Here is a 19451-nt window from a genome sequence, read left to right as displayed (position 1 = left end):
TTAACATGTCATTATTACCTAGTTAGAGGCATCTAAGGCTTGAAATCACATTAAAAGAGCATTTGAATGGTTTTTGGACGCAATTTCATTCAAAATGGCCGGAATAAATCAAAATGGACGCAATTCAAGGGTTTTAAGACGCAATTCAAGGGTTTTATCGTATCAAAACACACCACAAAAGCAAATTAATTAAGTCAATGGCATACCTCATCAAGCTGTTGTAAGTCTGTGCAATGACTTATTATGTCCAACATGAATCTCATCACGTATAGTCCGCAATCAACTCCGTTATCTTGTTGTGCGCACTAGCATAGGAACACAGTAAATAAATCAAACATGCATAACAAATTAGCAACATCTTACGCATCGTTTATTATAAAAATCACAAAATCATGTAGCATTATCATCGGTGATTTCCATGTAGGACCTTGAGGAGCTCGGCAATTTATCTTCTTCATAGCACTATAGAAAAGTAAGTTCAAACTTGATTAGTATGACTAATATAATTAATGAGTTAAGTAAGGATAATCAACACTAGATAGCTATATTTACTTTCGCAGTATAGACTTCACGAGGAGCTTTTTCGGATGAGGCAATCGAGCTGAATCAAAAAGGAAGATGGTGTTACTGGGAACACAAATCACCAGCAGGGTCCAATGTGCACTACAGAAATGGACAATACACAAACAAGTCAATAATTAGCCGTGTACAACATATAATTAGAGGAAACAAATGAATTTGACATGGTCAAACGTACTCCTCAAAACATGGGGCAAATATGAACTTGTCACCCGCACGCAATGATTCCTTGATACCCCGTTCAACATAGTACAACACGTCACGGTAGTTGCCTAAGATTCTAGTAGTGGAGATTTGCTCGGGGCATAACCACCCTACTTGACACGGAGAATCAATCTCAAGTAAGTGCTCCTGTAGTGCTCTGCATGCATGGTAACAAATTATTAATGGGAAATTAAATGACAAGCAATCACCACTAATCTGAATAACATAATAGTGTCTGGCATTAAATTACCTCATGAATGTTTGAACGAGGGAGATGTTAAGCATTGAACCACTTAGAAATTCTTTCACATCTTCTTTTCTAAGCTATGCAACTGCATCCTCATCAAAGTTGAACATTTCCTTAGGTAGTGGAACTTGAATGGGAGTGTCACTAGGCAACATACTAACACGGTTGTGTAGAAATGTTAAATCTTTAGACAGCGTTTGAAGGACCGTGTCAGCAACAAGTGGAGTAGCTTGCAAAGCTGAACCTCTCGAAGAGTTCTTCTTCGACCCTTTTTCACTCTCCGACCTTAGTTCACTCCTCTTCTTTGGCACCGGTTGATCAATGCTTATTGGTTGTTCCACCTTCCTCTTTGAAGTTTGTCTTTTTTGCAAAATCTAATACAACAAATCACGCAATTGGTTAGAAAAGACAAATCCGTCTTTCTCTTGTGAAAACAACCGGGCATAAAGTACTGAACGAACCCAAAAACTTAATTACCTGGTTCATCAACCTTACCCAAGCACATGGCCACTGCACAAAGCTACCTTTTGCCGCCCAAAGTGTAGTGAACTCCTCCTCCTCTATGGGCACCGGTATTAGGATGTCCTCGAACCCGGTAATAACAGAATTGATCCCAACCGAGCAATGTTGTGGCCTAAGCGGTCGCAAATGGACCGTACCTTGTTCGGCCGGTTGTGCACTACCATATGCAACCACATGTAAAGCTTCAGATTTGTCCATATGTAGAAGTGCACAACGGGTCTCTTCCTACACCAATTTGAAAGATCAGTTATTAGAACCAAACATATCACAAGGGGTCGTTTCCTACACAATTGATAATGTGCACATATTCACTAAGATTGATAATGTGCCCATATTCACTAAGATAGAACAAAACAAAATCACCTGTAAATCTGGAAAATGATGAGGTGGTGGATTATCGAGCTCCCTTGAGTCCGCATGTGTAGGCGTACCACCCTGCAACAAGAAATTAATGACTGCCACCTTAGATCCTACATAACTCAATATGCCAAAACTAAAAGTTTAAAAAACTACCTCATTTGCATCATCGTCTCCATGTATATCATCTTCCCCTTGTCCTTTTGGGTGACTACATGAGTCGACGGGTGTATTCGAGGGAAAGGCAAGCTCGGTAGGTGTATTCAAACCAGGCCCACACAACCATGCAAACCCAGACCACAACAAAAAACAGGCTTACACAGGTTGAAGTAGTAGAAACTAGATCGTGAAATCCTTGTTCAACATTTAAATCTGAAAGAAGGAAACAAAGGGTGACCCAATTCTCTGTAAAGAAACTCTAGAAAAGAGCCTTTTGAAAGGAGGTTTCGGCTATTTGAGATGATAGGCCTTCGCTTGGTACCGTCGATAATTATTATGCTCTAGGAGGGGGGGGTTGCGGCCCTCTGAAAGACAGCAGCAGGTAGGGTGGTTGCGGGGTAGTTTGCTCCATGCCCAAGTGAGCAGCAGCAGGCCGCAGGCAGGCTGCGACAACACTTACCTAGCCGCGGGCAGCTTGCGGCGTGGGCTGTTTCCCCCTCCCCTCCCAAGTGTAGTAACCAATCAACTTCAATTTCATGATATAAGTGTAGGCTACATGACTTTGTTAGCAAATGGAATAAGAAGTAGGAAAGACAAATTAGATCATAAAATTAAACTAGCTAGCCATATATCAGAACGAAAAAATGGACCTAAATTCTAGCATTATCAAATAGGGCAACTTTTAATACTGACATATTGAAATACAAAGACTAACACAAGTTCCTTGAAGTTAGGTAAGGAATGTCATCACTAGCTGAGGACATTTAGAGAAACAAATTCAACTTCAAAATAATGTTTATCCTGCAATCAATAACACCTAATTATAGGCATAAATCAGCTCCAAGGCAATAATTATCTAAAGATTAAATTATATATACAACAAATGAACAAAAGTAAGAAGAATTATGAACATAAGCACATAATATGTACTTAGATACCGTGCATTAAACAATTTCAAGGATTCAAAACACCTAAAATTGGGAACTCAAAGCAATAGTATAACAACTTCGGATTACCCATATGAACTAACAACACTTGATTCATAGATTGCTAAGCTATTATATACCAGTAATACAAAAAAACAACCCCTGAATCAACGACTAACCCTAGATTGCGAAGCTATTAAATAGATAAAATTAGGAAGACCACGAAATTTACCTACCTTGAAGCTGCTACAATCGAGTTGGAAAGCTCGGAATGCGCTTCAATGGAGGTCAGAATGCGCTTCAATGGAGGAGAGCTGTATATGGAGAGAAAGAGAGGAGTTGCGCTACGCGGCAATGGAGGTGAGAAAGCCCACAATGTGCTTCAATGGAGGTCAGAATGCGCTTCAATGGAGGTCGGAATGCGCTTCAATGGAGGTCAGAATGCGCTTCAATGGAGGTCAGAATGAATGGGGGAGAAAGATAGGAGTTGCGCTGCGCGGCAATGGAGGTGAGAAAGCCCACAATGCACTTCAATGGAGGTGAGAATATTCGGACCTATGCGTGAAGGAGAGCAATGGTTAGGGTATTCATGAACGAGAGAATTGAAGGGGAAAGCAGGGGAATGACGAAAAGGAAGAAGAAGAATTTTTCACGAAATATAACTGAAGGCGGGTTTTTTTTTTTAATTTGGCCACCGGTTTGAACTGCTTGGAAATACACTTTTGCCAGCGGTTTGGGTTGAACCGGTGGCAAATCCATATTCCCTCCTTTTTTTTTTATAAAAAAAAACTTTTGCCACCGGTTTTCAAGAACCGGTGGCAAAAAGGGGGTGCCTTTTTCAATTTTTCTACTAGTGTTATCATTCTACACTTTTATAAATTTGTCCCAATTAAGCGAGAATAAAACGATTCCAAGATCCTAAAAATCAATAAATGATTAATAATGCTTTGGCTTGTTTTAATTCTTTTAATAGCTCTAAGATATTCTTGGTTCAATAAATCGTCGCATACAATGCTTTGTTGACAATTATCTCTTTTTCCACGACGTTTAAGGAATTTTTACCGATATTGTTGAGTTTAACCAAAACTAAGGTGTATATGATGCCTTGCTTTAGCAAGCCCATCAACATACCTCACTTCCCTAGGAAAGTAGTACGAGAAACGTCGTTGGGACTAACGGTATGTCCTCATCCTCTACTGCCGGAAGAGTCTCGTGAATCACCAATTCAAAAGCGTCGGTGTACGAGATCTCTGCAACGAGAGGCACCCAACAACACTGCTCGACCCTTTACAATAAAATAATAAGTAAAAAACAGATAAGGGTTCAATATCCGAACATCGAAAAAAAAACATAATAAAATCTAGAGAAAGAATGATTAACCGGGAATGAAAGCTGGAAAAAGAGTCAACCTGGATGCAACAAAAGTTTATAAGAAGCCCCAGATAGCACCAGATGCTCTGTAGGATAACCAAGGATTGCCTGAGCTGGATCCTCTATAGATAGCAGATCCGGACGCAGCATTCGGACTAGAGTGTCCGCAGGAACCAAACGCTCCTCGGATGAAATCTGGCAGACAACGTGGTCGCCTAAAAATCACGCGTCTATCAGTTAAAACAAGGAAAGTCCTGGATAGAGCGCCCGGAAACAATAGTTAACAACGCCTGCTCGGACAACCTCAGGGACCCCCACGACCAAGCCCTAAGGGTGGAGGTCGACCTACAATATATTCATGTTAAAAATGGTGACGACTAAAACAAAAATATATATGGACATATATTTTTAAAACCATACTCACCAATGCACGAGTCGCTGAAAGAGTCCACTTGCGAAAGTTGCCGGCTGTAATAACTTGTTTCTTCCTTATTATGACCGAACGATGGCCAATAGGTAAACGAGTCAGCCCAAGTGTCTTAGGGGCTAAGAAAGGCAAGTACGAGTAACCCCAAGCCTAAAAAGCAAACAAAACGTTATCAACTTAAGAGAACAGTGGAAAAAAATTTAAAAAAAATATACTAAAACGAGTTAGCCTAACCTCGAGAATACGACTGTGCCATGAAATGGAGATCCGGGACACCTCAATAGCTGTCGTGGAGTCCATGACCTAAGTCTTCTTGCCAATAGTAGTAAGCATACGAGCATACGACACTGCCTCTAATCTTAAATTACCCACTTGCCCCGGCTCATTGTGGCAAATAAGTAACTCGATGGCGAAACACTCTCCCCGATCACTCAGAATAGTTATGGAAAGAACATGAGCAATGTATATCGGAGCCAACTACTTAGGAGTACACTACTAGTCAACCCCATCGGGTGACAACTTAGTGGCAGGAACCGAGTACGGACAAGACTGTGCATACACATGGAGGGTCGCCACAAGACGGTCCCCCACGAGGTCACGCAGTCTCTCTTCTGACCCTTTCATGTTCTCTAGGACCACATGCTTGCCTCCAAAAGGAAAACACGTGATCATAGAGAAGTCGTTAGGGGTAATCGTCATCTCTCCCCAAAGGAAGTTAAAATTGTTGGTGGAATCCCACCAAAACACCAACAACTCGCGAACTAAAGCCTGTGATGCAGGCTGACTCGATAAATCCTAAACAGCCGCTAGATGGGGACCAACCCCCGAAAGCTTTATCCTCGGGTAAACTCTCAAACCGACCTCTCAGATCACCCAAGCCATACAAGCACATGTTAGGCTCACTCTATAGAAGGGAAATTCAATTATGAAGGGTTTGAAAAGAAAAAAAAAAGGAGAAAGATAGAAAATTGAAACGCAAAGAAACTCACTAAGCCGCACCAACCCCGGAATCCAAACATGGTGATTTGGTGAAAGGAATAGTATCCTTCCAACAAGTGTATTATTCCGATAGAGGGTTCCGAATTATTAGAAAACTAGTTCTTTAGTAAGGTCAAGTGATCGGAATGCCTAGGTGGAGACCGCTTCTAATCAGTAATATTAATGTGTAATAAATATTACAGCTTAATCTTGACTGAACCCTACGGGTCACACCCAATCGAGTGACTGATCTAAATCGACGAATCAATCCAAAGGATTAGATGAGTCGTTAGAGTATTATAAACAAAGACATCGGATATCAAGCTTAGAGATTCGAGACCGAGCGTCAGAAGTCAAGTCAAATTTAGAATTCGAAGAGACGAGAAATCAAGCAAGCGACAAGTTCAAGCTAAGTCGTAGCCTCACATTTGCCTAGTAATTCGAGTCCTAGGCTAGCTCAAGATGCTATACGCATCACAAGGAATACCGCAAGCATGCTAGCAAGTAGTGCACAAGGCCGCAAGCATGGTAGCAGCTAGCGTATGCTAGCATGTTAGTGTGCTGAGCCACGCATCTAGCCGGACCATCGCTAGCTTAAGCACAGCAGCAGCGCGCTATGCGTGCTATGCTATGGCGATGTGTGCTATGCTTGGTGGCCTTGCTTGGGGAGCACGGGAATTTTTGGTCCCCCCTTAGTGGTCCTCACCTACCTTTGCTCTCCGTTTGCCACTTGTAGCTTGTTGATTGAATTGCATTTTATTTTGTTTTTGATTAAAATAAAATAATAGAAAATGCAAATCTCACACATTGTTGGGAGAATGGATATCAAGTCTCCATTTCCTATAAATACCCAAGTTTTAGGTTTTAGGAAGAACACTTGAGTTGAACTCAATAAGGCATCTCCCTATAGGTGAGAAAACCTTTAAGTTCGTAATACTCTAGTCTTTTCTTAGTCTAGCCCCGACTTACCTTCGGAGTAGAGGCCGTTCGGGTCAGGTCTTGAGGGTGGACTCTGTCAGAGGCTCTCGCGCTTGCGGAGCTAAGGCTTTGATGTTCGAGCTCTATAAGAGCGAAGCACGCGTCAAGGGTAAGAATATCTTATCTCTTTCTCTCTCTTATGTTGTTAATTATGTGATTAAAGATTTAGTGGCTTTAATTAGTGAACGGGTCGTGGGCGGGTTTCTCATTTGCGTAGCGTTGGATGCTACGAAACCCAACAACGGTATCGGAGCCGCGCTCATTTTAATTATTGTAACTAATAATTAATTGAGGTGATTTAAAATGGATTTAAATTTTGGTTTTGCTTTCTAATTAGATTAGAAGCTCGTTTTAATTAGTTTTAATCTCGTATTTTACTAATTTTGGCCAACGAACCCAAATTTCGACTCAAAAATAGTTATTTTTGGGTGGAATTGATGTTTAAATCATTTTTGATTATTTTTGGAGGACTGTCCAGAAGCCAAAATCCACCCAGAAACATTTTTTTCGTGGGGTTTTTTTGTTTTTGACGAAAAATTTTAAAACTTTAAACCTTGATTAATTATGTCATGCTAAAGGTAGATTAAATGTATGGTTGCATCTTTAATCTGCTGCAATTATAAACCTTATTAAGCATGTTTATGAAGTCATAATTGGTGCTTAATTTGGTGAGTTCATTTTTCACATATCCTTGAAATTTTCACATTTTTGCAAATAAATTGCTTCAAGTGTGAATGTTTATGGTGAACTTGTAATTTTTAAGTCCCTAATATGTTAAAGATCCAATCTATAATTGTTTTTTTGGTTGGAACTTTGATTGCTAAATTCCATGTTTAACTAATTTTTGGATTTGATCATTTTTTAGTTGATTAAAGTCCTAAAAGTTCAAAACTTGTTAATGAAATTTAATTAATCTTCATATTGGAAGATGTAATTTTTCAATTATACACAAGTTATTGTTGGAAATTTTTCATTGGATGAAAGAGTTTATTTTTCCAACCTCCTTAATTTTGTCAAATCTCATTATTAAATTATATTTGGTTAAATTAATTTTGAGTGTAGCCTTCAATTTTGTAGCATCAAGATAGACTGAAATTGATTTAAAGAATGGTTCTTGAATAATTTAGGCTTTTGCACTACTAAAATTGAATTTAAATAAGGTGGACTTGTTTTATTTTCATTTTGCTCTAAATTGGTTCTAAATTAAATTTAGAATTAATTTTTTTTTATCACAAATAACTCGGGAAATAAAATCCCTAGGCAAGTGCATGAAAATCGAATCAAAATCGCCGAAGCCATGCCCTTTGGCTAGTCGGGCTGCTCAAGCAACCCACATGTGGCTGCCAAGGTGTGTGGTGGGCTGCCTTGCCTCGTTGCTGCGCTTGTGTTTGTGCAAGTGTGTGGTGCATGGTGCTACGATGTATATGCAATGATGTGCTTGGTGCTATGGTTGTGCAAGAAGATGTGTGTGGTGTGTGAGGGTGCCCGCATGCTGCTGGGCAGCAAGGCAGCGAGCCCTAATCAGCCCAACACACGCTGCCAGCACCAGCATACAACGCAAGAATGCAAAGCTTGCTGCGATGCGTGTGGTGCCAGCAAGCATGGCGCGCTCTACTAGGAAGGCAGGCCAGCAAGCTTAGCCACAACACCTAGGGGCTGCTAGACAGCCATGGTGCGCAGCCCAGCACCCTAGGCTAGCTAGCCACGACCTTAGTGCCTAGCAAGCCTAACCTCGTGGCTTTGATGCTAGGCACTTGGGGTATGTTGTGGGCTATTGTTTTGCGTAATTTGGGCATTTTAATTATTTTATTTATTTATTTTAACGAGTCTAGGCCTCGGTTCTTCCGGCTCTTGCAAAAAAAAAATTTTGACAAAATTTGGGTTAACCGACTTAATTAATTGGATTAATTAAGTTGGATACGGAATTTAGTGGAAGCTTCGTTAATTGCATGAACTAATTGTGTTTTAATCACATAAAATTTTAACAACTTTGACTAGATTTAATTAGGCGCGTTAATTGGATTAACCACCAAAGTTAGTTACCATTTTGCGCGTGTTATGCATTGTTACTTGTTTATCGTTGTAAAATGCATTGGCGATTCACATGTTGAATGGATGAATGGAATATATATTGCTTCACAGGTTTGTGACAATGGCAACTAGTTGGGCCCGACTAGGATAGTAAATACGGACTGCGATCCGTTATGTATTTTTGTAAATCTAAATACGGTCTGCGTCCTATTGCGTATATTTGTACCTTAATATTTAGATTATTCCTAGTCGTATTAGCTAGTATATGCTTAGTTGGCGGAGATGGCTTGAAGACGGCGTTTCTAAGAAGAAAGCCAAAGAAGTTGCATCAGAGACCCTTGAAGATTTGAAGATTTCAAGGGGTCATGCTAGCTGCCAAATGCATCATTTACTTATGTTTTATTTATAATTATGTTTATATATGATTGAATAGTATGATAGATGTATGTTTAGATTTCAAATATTGCGATGAGTAGTTAAGTTCACTTAAATCAACCAACATAGAAACCCTTGGTCCCTTTAAATATTGAGCCAAATTTGCCATTCCAAGAACGACACTTACTGAACTAATGCGTGTGGTGATGGGCTACGCCAAAGCGAGGCATCACCGCTTCCCTAGGAACGTAAGTATACTAGGTATACTACAGTTAAGCTCAACAATATCGGTAAGGTGTCCTTAGATGTCGTGGCAAATGGAGATAAAATGTCAAGGAAGCATTAGATGCGACGTTTTATCGAACCAAGAGTAGGTAGGAGCTATTAGCAATTGGATTTCTTACCCTAAAATATTAAGTGTTAAGACAAGCCAAAGCATGCTGAATCACTTTCTGATTTTTAGGATCTTGGAATTGTTTTATTCTCGCCTAAAAGGGACAAATTTTAATGCGTGGATAAGACGCAAAAAAAGATTGAAAGTTTGCATGAGTGCTTTGAATTTCAAACTTATTATGTTATGATATTTGTAAATGGTTATACTTTGCACTTATATTTGTGGAACTCTAAATCAAATTATATTCTTTTTAATTATTGGTAAAGAAAATCTTTTGAGAATGGTTCTCAAAGAATGGAAAGGCATTTCTAAAATACAACCTCTCATAATTGACTTTTAGGACGGTTAGATATCATGTATTCAAAATACTGGGTAGTTTTGATGAACATGAAATATTGAGTTGAAAGACTCAAATTGTCAATAGTTGAAAACCAACATATCTTTTTGCTTCATACACAACGATGGTGTATGATAAGAAATATAGGAAACAGAGAACAAAGGAAAGGAATAAGATTCCTTTTCTACCCATGAGTTCATGTTAGTGTGGTTAACTTAGCAATTCGATATCTTCACAAGTATTGGATATTGCTTGAGTGTTCCACATTGAAATTGACCTCAAACTATTGAAGATAGGCTAAGTTATTGACTTACAAGCTTAGAATGAAGCTAGTAGTGCTACATCAGTTGTAAGGTCATTTCTTTTGTTTAAAGTCCTTTTAAGCCAAGGCTGGAACGAATAATGGTTATTGTGTTCGATAATCAGCAAACAATTCGTTTACACACGGAATGACTCACATTCAATAAAAGAGCAACAGTTGCAGGTTTTATTTGAATGGCATGGTTGTCTAAGCCTTGAGTCAAGAATGCTAGATTACAAACAAACATTTCCCTAACATGAAAACTCACAAGCTAGGTTCAAGTCATGGACATGATTTGTGTTCCAAACTTCTTCAGTAATGTAACATCAACAAGAACATACTTAAGGCTCTATTAGATAGACTCTTGATAGTTGATCGATTCGGAATCGTTCTAAGACAAGCAAGTCTTACTTGTTGAAATCGACAAAGAAAATTGTTCTTGGCATGGACAATTGACTCCAAAAGCTAAAGAGGATTCCATTACTTTAATGTCTCACAAGAATTTGAAAGAATGTGGATACATTCATCAAATGTTAACAAACTAGACCTTGAGAAGCTCAAATGTTCAGTGAAGTAAAGAATCAACTTGGCAAGATATCAAAACGTCTAGATTAGATCGAGCGATGTTTGCTTGAGCCAAGAGTGATCGTATCAAAGTTATGAAATTGAAACTTCATAATGAGCTCCACAAAGAATATAGTATGTCTTGACGGAGACCTCGATGCCATTTGGAAATGACTCGAATGATGATGGATCACATCCCTTCCTATAAAGTTCTTAATAATTTGCACAAATGACTAATGTTACACTAAACAAAATTGTTGAAGGTATGAAAGGACACCATATTCAGTTATGTATAGATGTAGTTTCTAGCGTCTTTTCAAGTATATGTCTAGGGCTCTTAGCTAAGTGGCTTAATAAAGACTAAGGTAGCTCGAGAAGGAGCTAACTGTTTGTTACACAACAAACTTTTACCCAAAGACAATATACATGACTGTTTGTGAGTATTTAAGTGAGACTACGGGCATTACTTCCACAACCTAATTGAGAACGTAGTATTTGTTGCTCTAAGTGATGTCTTTCTAGAAAGTAACACATTTCCAAAACGACAAGTGGGAGGAAAATGAACTCGATGACCAACGAGATTTGCAATAAACTAAAACTTAGAATCTTCGAAGACTTTTAAAGGGCTTCATGAGAATGATTGATAAAGAATACTCAAAGGAATTTACAAGTGCCTTAAATAAGAATTAAATACTCACAAAACTTTAGAATTGGTGGAGTAAGATCGATATAATCAAAGGGCTTTAAAAGCACCTTGAAACTCATTGTTTGATGCAATTACCCCGTATAGGCATAGAATTCACCAAAGGCTTTGATTGAATCCTATAAATTTATATTAAGTTTGAAATAAACCTAAAACAACCATACTATTACCATTGGATGGTGAAGGAATAGTGTCTTGTAAATTAGCTACGAAAAATCCAAATTCCGAATAATGGTTAGAGGGCATAAAATCCAAAATAGACTCCATGTTTGTAAATCATGTTTGGAACTTGATTCATTTGCATGAACGGTGAAAGACCCATCGGTCACAAAGAAGTTTACAAGTAGAAAACTGACAAATGTGAAATGTGTAATGCATACATAGCTAGATTAGTTGAAAAGGATATAATTAATTCACGGCGCTGATTTTAATAAAAACCTATTCACCAATAGGAACTTTTAAGTCTTTTCGTGATTATTTTAGCAAAATTACGCATATGAAATAAGGCAAAATAGATAACGAAACCGCCTTCCTAAAATGGGATTTTAAAAAGAGATTATGGAAATAGTATAAGGGTTTTGAGAATCTAAATAATGCTAGATTTGAAAGCAAGCTCAAGAAATCCATTGTGGGATTAAGTGAAGCATTGCATGTAGGAATTGGGACATTTATTCTCATAAAGTTAATAAAAGGTTTGACTTATGGTGAGTCATAGAAATTCATATGAATAAGAAGTTTAGTGGGTGCAAGAGTCAATCTTGTATGGTCCAGCAAGAAGTTTACGAACTCTATTTTAAAATGACTATCAAATGCTAAATGCTTAGATTTGAAAAGATTTTTGACAATGGACCAAGAAAAAGGCAATACTTAGTACATAGTGGGAATTAAGATCTATTGGATAGACTTAATGAAATGTTTAAACGAGTTGAGGAATTTACCGTGTTAAACATGAAGGACTTTGAAAGGCTTTCAACCCATATCTATAAAACTAAGTAAATGTTTGAACAAAGTATAAGCTAGGCTAATACTAAATAAAACAAGAAAGAATCTAGGAGAGACTTTCAACCGTACCATATAGCAAACAGTTTAGCAGGACTCGGTGAAACTGTATGAGCTAAAAGGTCACATGAATGGAATCAATTGGGAGTAATCCTGCAATTGAAACCATTATGTGTGCTATGATATGGAATCATCACTCAACTTAGATGCTTAGAGCATGAGAAGTATCAAATATTAATCAATTTAACTCTAAGTAATGGATCGTTAGATTATGATCAAGAACATCCAAAGTACTTGGATAATTAGAAGGGATGAGTTTCAGACGTATGGAAACAAATGTAATATGAATATTTATGTTGAAAGCACATCCTTAGCAAGGACTAGATCCTTAATAATGAAATCGTTTTTAAGCACGAGCTAAAATGTGTCGTGGCTTGAGAATGGTAACATGGACGCGCATCCATGTATAATGAGCGGAAATTTAAGGTAAATTTCCATAATCACAAGTGATTAGGGTCTCCGAAATCATTGTGAGTCGTTTGGAATGAAATCCGAGCAAAGCACCATCAGAATGTCTACTGAAATATACGTTGAGAATATTGTTTCCTAGAAGGCATTAATAAGAAAGTGTTCAATGGAAAGTTCGTTGTCGAACGTTGATTGTAGGTTGTCAAGTTGAAAATCTAAAGTCATGAAAATGTGTAGGAGCCATCACTTGGAAAATAAATCCTAAATCACATATGATCCGTAACACTCTCAAAATTTTATCATCATATTATGAAATTGTTCGATAATGAAGATGCTAAGATTTGTAAAGGAATAATAGCTAAATCTATGTAATAAGTGAATAACAACATTCACCAGAATTGCATGAAAGAAATCTAGCATATTAAATTTGGGTGTGATTTCTATAAATGTTTTATGAAGAGTGTTACTCTTAAAACATTTGGGGAAAACCATTTATCATAAGATGAAACGTTTGGAAGTTTCATAGTGGAATAAAACTTTACTAATAAAATTCCACAAACTATTTAATTGTGGTTTAAAATTAAATAATGAGTCCATTCAATTTCTAAGAATATTCAAAATAGGGTATCAAGACCATGTCTTGGATAAAGAAACACCTGTTAAGTGAACATTGAATATTTTAATTGAAAATCATCCCTAATCAAGGTCGTTTAAACGATGGACGATTAATGACCACTTGAGATTAGTGTGTAGTATGATTTATAGCACCGTTTCTTGTGCTACGAGGACATGATTGTCATAAATCATTTTCACAGATACTAGTTTAGAATTGTACCAGAGCGACCTATGAGAATACATTAAGAGATATAAAATTGTCATAAGTACATGAGTATTGTAAGTTCTCTTGTTTGAGTACTAATCGTTTTGATGTTGTCAAACGTCTGCCGTAAATGGGGATTATAACGGTAACACTCAGGCGACTAGGTCCTCTTCGTAAGGGAAGCTAAAAATATAAGACTAGAAATGTCCCCATATTAACAATAGAGAATATGTTTTTTGTTATTTACAAGGCCTCTCGAAGAGCGAGACTGTGAAAATGCATGGATGTGCTAAGATGGATTTTTATTAATAGTCGAACTCGGAAATCGAGAAACACTTCTGGATGTAATAAGGATGACGAACAATCTTACCTTATAGCTCATGAACAGATATTAAGAGACATAGGAAACGGGCTATACACTAATTGCACACTTGTCCGGAAGGACTAGTAGGAGATTGAAAGGAATGGTGTCCTTCCAACAAGTGTATTATTCCGATAGAGGGTTCAGAATTATAAGAAAGCTAATTCTTCAGTAAGGTCAAGTGATCGGAATGCCTTGATGGAGGCCGCTTCCGATCAGTAATATTAATGTGTATTTAATATTACAGCTAAATCTTAACTTAATCCTTTGGGTCACAACCAATCGAGTAACCGATCCAGATCGACAAATAAATCTGAAGAATTCGATGGGTCGTTAGATTATTACGAACAAAGACGTCGGATATCGAGCTTAGAGTGCAAGATGAGAAATCAAGCAAGCGATAAGTTCGAGCTAAGCCGTAACCTAAGATTTGCCTCGTAATGCGAGTCCTAGGCTAGCTCAAGATGTCATGCGCATCACTAGGCATACATCAAGCATGCTAGCAAGGCTGGTGCACAATGCAGCTAGCCGATGCTAGTGTGCTAAGCCACGCACCAAGACGCACCATCGCTATGTCATTGTGTGCTAGCATAGCAGCCTCACGCATCGAAGCCTCTCGCACACAGCCACGCATTCTAGTATCGCTTAGCATTGCAGCGTGCTATGCGTTGTAGCTGTGCATGCTTAGGCTAATTGTGCTTAGGCTAATTGTGTGTGGGTGCCAGGTAACGCCTAGCATACACTACACAGCAGCAGCAGCAACCTGCATTGTTTGCGTGGCTTGCTGGCTGTGTGTATATATTTGTGGGCTAGCTAGCCAGCCCAGCCAAGGTGCTAGACGCCAGCTAGGCAGCCAAGGCAGTCTGGCTGCTAGCTATGCGTGGACCGCTCTTAAGTCTTAGTGGGGGCTGATGCTTGGTGGCCTTGCTTGGGTAGCAAGGGGATTTTAGGTCCCCCCCTTAGTAGTCCGCACTTACCTTTACTTTCCCTTTTCCACTTGTAGCTTCTTGATTTAATTGCATTTTATTTTGTTTTTTATAAAATAAAATAGATGAAAAAGCAAGTGTCCATTTTCTATAAATACCCAAGTTTGGGGTTTTAGGAATAACACTTGAGTTGAACTCAATAAGGCATCTCCCTATAGGTGAGAAAACCTTTAAGTTCGTAATACTCTAGTTTTTTCTTGGTCTGGCGCCGACTAACCTTTGGGGTAGAGGCCGTTCGGGTCGGGTGTCAAGGGTGGACTTCGTTGGAGGCTCTCGCGCTTGCGGAGCTAAGGCTTTGAGGTCCGAGCTCTACTGGAGCGAAGCATGCATCAAGGGTAAGAATGTCTTCTCTTTCTCTCTTTTATATTACTAATTATGTGATTAAATATTTAGTTGCTTTAATTAGTGAGCGGGTGTTGGGCAGGTTTTTCTTCTGCGTAGCGTTGGATGCTACGAAACCCAACACCGGGTCCCATTTAAGGGCCTGCGGATTCCAGTTGGGAGGAGCCTCCCAACCCACAACTTCCTCGTGACGACGTCGCTCTGCAACAACGCGTCGCTCAAAATCGACACGTTTCTCCGGGCTTTCCTCACTAGCACGGGTCACCCTCTTTCGTGGGCGAACCCCCATGTCAAGAACTGGTCCTTCTAGGACCTCCACAGCGTTAAAAAACGGGGGAGAGTCTATGCTACAGTAGATGGAATTTTAGGAAATTGTACGATTGAATATATTTCCCAAGTCCTAAAAGAAATGTAAGGAAAAATCCTAGACAAGCATAACGGCTGCAAAAAGGGCAAAACACTTAGTTGAATGCCACGTAAGGATGAAAATTTGTTGCAAAATACTCTTTAAACATAGCGTAAAAACATGGAAAAAACAATTTCAATAATTACGGAACGAATCGAAAACCCCCGAATTTGAAATTTAGGGTTCTTCGGTACATTTTTTCCCAATTTCAGCCAAAAAGTGAGCGAAAACAACAAAATACTTACATTAGATTTTGGCAAATGTTAATGCGATGCGAGATCTTCTTCCTTTAGCTTCAAAAAGCAGCAAAAATCTAGCTTTTTAGAGAGAGAAAGAAGCAAAAATGGCAAAGGAAGAAGAAGAAAGAGCGAAATAAAAATCGCGCTAAGCGATTTTCTTTTTTCTAACATAAGTGTCGCGCGCAACTCTGTAAGTTGCGCGTGAAACCCCAGCGCAACTAAGACACTTGCCCGCACAAAGCCAGCACAACTTTCTTATATGCACGCAGATATTGGTCACTTAAAAGACCGGTATCCGGATTTTGTGTGTTGTAAGATGTAATAACGCGTGAATTATCATAATCTTTTTAATTGCCTTGCATTTTGTATTTTATTTTCTTCTTTGATAGTTTTTTGCATCATCCTGCTTGCACACCGTGCTTTGTGCTTACCCTTAGCATACGTTTTAGATGTTTATCAGAAAAGCGTGTATAAAATATCCCGTAGTGGTGCTTTACGTCAAAGCTCCAATAAACTGTTTGGCATTTTCCTATACTACCCTTCTAGAAATGTCACGTTTTTTGTATTTTTAGCGTTCATAACAAAAATATCGCGTGTCGTACAGCGTAAAACTATACGGCGTATGTGCTCTGTAAAATTGCACTAGCAACGTGATTAGCCTCCCATCGAAAACGGTAGAACTTCTAAATCTGTTAAAGACGTTAGCTTAAAACAAGTTGACAAGCGCGCTAATCAATCGGGGACGAACGCCCCCCGTTGGAAGTAAATACGGTTAGGTAAGAAAGTTGTCTAGCTTTACCAGACAGTTAGGGTGTCCATACACCCCCTGTATAAAGAGCGGCCCCCACTGAAGCTGCAACCATTTAAACACATGCCCCTAGTCATAAGATACGTGTTTTCATCTAATGGTCAAAACTACTGAGAGAGTCTCTGATTTTCTTCTCTCTCACTAGGTTTGGATAAGTTCCTATAGTCTTGAGACATGTATTTTCATATTGTGGGCATCGCGTATCTACTTTGGCAGCGTATGTCAATCTTATATTCAAGTGTTAAGCTACGAATGCAGAAGCACCCCCCATTTTTATCATCTTTTCAATTGTTAAAATCATTAACTAGAGTTCAATGAAAAATTGAGGGACTTTAGACCACCGAAGACATATTTATAGGGTATCATCCCCGTCTAATCTTTTTAAACCCGGTTCTTCTCATAAACATGACATCACCCAGGTTAGCCTTTACTCGTAAAATCGTTCTACATTAGCAAAGGATTAACTGCAAGGAATGGTGTCCTTCCAACAAGTGTATTAATCTGATAGAGGGTTCAGAATTATTACAGAGCTAATTCTTTAGTAAGGTCAAGTGATCGGAATGACTCGGTGGAGGCCGCTTCCGATTAGTAATATTAAGGTATAATTAATATTACGGCTTAATCTTAGCTGAACCCTTCGGTTCGAACCTAATCGAACAACCGATCAGAGACGACGAATCAATCGGAAGGATTTAATGAGTCGTCAGAGTTTTACGAACACAGACGTCGGATATCGAGCCTAGGGCGTCAAGACCGAGCGTCACTAAATGAAAAGCAACAAGTACGAGCATAGCCGTAGCATCACATTGGCCTAGCCATGTGAAGTGCTAGGCTAGGCTAGCTCATCGCAAGCCTAGGCGCACCATGTGTGTAAGGGGGTGGGGACCAACCCTTGGGCAAAGCCTTGGGGAGCAAGGCAATGTGGTGTGCCTCAGTCGTATGCAACCAAAAATATCACAACTAAGCTAACTGCAAATAAACGTAGTTAGGGGAGTCGAGTTCGAATCCACAGGGAAAAAGGGACTAATAACTGCAAACCTAAGTGGAATTACTCTAGGAACGTAGTAATCTAAGTAACAAGGGGGTTTTGACAAGCAATGGTGACAATTAAACTAAATCAGAACAATGAACGTAAATAGTATGCAATCAATGAGAATAACGGTCTTGGTTATGCGAAATCCACAATTGAACATACAAATTGATCATAGAAGCCTCTTCAATCAAACACTATTGAACACCTTGTTGTAGAATTCTAAATTCTAAATTCTCATAAGCTAGTTAGAAATAGCAAAGCGCTCCTTTCTAACCCTTTCTAATGTATAATTTAAGACAAGCGCTCTAAATCATCCACAAGAAGAACATAAACGGAGAAATCAACAAGGATTGAATAAATTAACACAAGCGGTCTAATTTCTTCAATAATATTATTCCCTCTTAAAGTTATCAATCAAAAGCATGCATTCATAACCCAAAGTTGCTACTTTGGAAAGATTAATTAGATGCAAGGGAATCTAACAATTCTAACCTAGCAATTGATTAAAGCAAATCATGAAATAATTCAAAGGAATAATAAACATTCAATAGATAATAAAGAGAAGAGAAATCTCACAATTCGTAGCCAAAAGCTTCAATCATTAACCAAGAATCCGGAAGATTAAGCTTCCATGGATTCTAATTCAAAAACAAAGATTTCTAAAATTTGCCAAGAACCCTAGAAAACTTTTACTTCTCTCTAACTTAATTCTCCTCAATTGATTTTCTCTAACTCTTCATAAAAATAGACTATATATATGTTTCCATACTTAAAATAACATAAAACAATAAAAAAATAATAAATAAATACAAAACACGAGCCAAGACAAAGCAAACTACTGAAAAATAACCAAAACAGGCCCCGAAATCTGGAAGACCCGCTGTCAGCTGCTCGGGACCCGCTGGCAGCGGCTAAAGCAGCAAAACACTTCGTCCTCTCTGGCTGACCCGCTGCCAGCGGCCCTGGCAGCGGTTCTGCTGTCTTCTGCTGTCTTCTTTGCTCTTTCTTCTAGCTTTGCTTCACCTTTACTCAAGCTTTCTCCCTTGCTCTTCCAAGCTCCATCACGCTTCTCAAATCACGAGCTAAGGTCCATACTCTATAATCCTCCTCATTAGTTCCCGAACTCACTCACTAACACCTATAAATCCCGGCTTTTGCACACAAGTGAGATCACCGCCCGAAACTCACAAAAGCTATTAAAAACTCATGCACAACATCAAAACACACCCTAAAACTCTTCTCTCAACCCTTGATAAGACGGCTTATCAAATTCCCCCATACTTGAACCTTTACTCGCCCTCGAGTAAACTTAGAGAATAGAACACATCTCCCCATTAAGGTTTAAAACAGAAGATGGCGGAACCGAACAAGCTCTACGCATTCAAACTCAAGAAGACATCCTAGCAACCACCAACTAACCTCCTTCTCACTTCACAAACTCCCTTTTTCATTTTTTTTTACATTCAACTCATTCCCCAAAACCAACCTAAAACAACAAGCACATAGCCAAGAGCATAGATATTCTCAACTATCCTA

At 38.8% G+C, this 19451-nt stretch overlaps 1 long non-coding RNA gene across 1 annotated transcript; it reads right to left on the bottom strand.

The window, feature by feature from the left end:
* Nucleotides 1-422: 422 nt before the first annotated feature.
* Nucleotides 423-795, bottom strand: LOC110724363. The gene is made up of 3 exons (XR_002511955.1): nucleotides 758-795; nucleotides 553-663; nucleotides 423-462 (listed from the first exon to the last, which is right to left on the bottom strand). It is a non-coding gene; the product is annotated as an uncharacterized LOC110724363 (long non-coding RNA).
* Between the last annotated feature and the right edge of the window lie 18656 nt (nucleotides 796-19451).

Source organism: Chenopodium quinoa, unplaced genomic scaffold (genome assembly GCF_001683475.1).
Source record: "Chenopodium quinoa cultivar QQ74 unplaced genomic scaffold, ASM168347v1, whole genome shotgun sequence".
Lineage (NCBI taxonomy): Eukaryota > Viridiplantae > Streptophyta > Magnoliopsida > Caryophyllales > Amaranthaceae > Chenopodium > Chenopodium quinoa.
The sequence above is the reverse complement of the archived record's forward strand: the minus strand, read 5'-3'. Positions and strand labels throughout refer to the sequence as shown.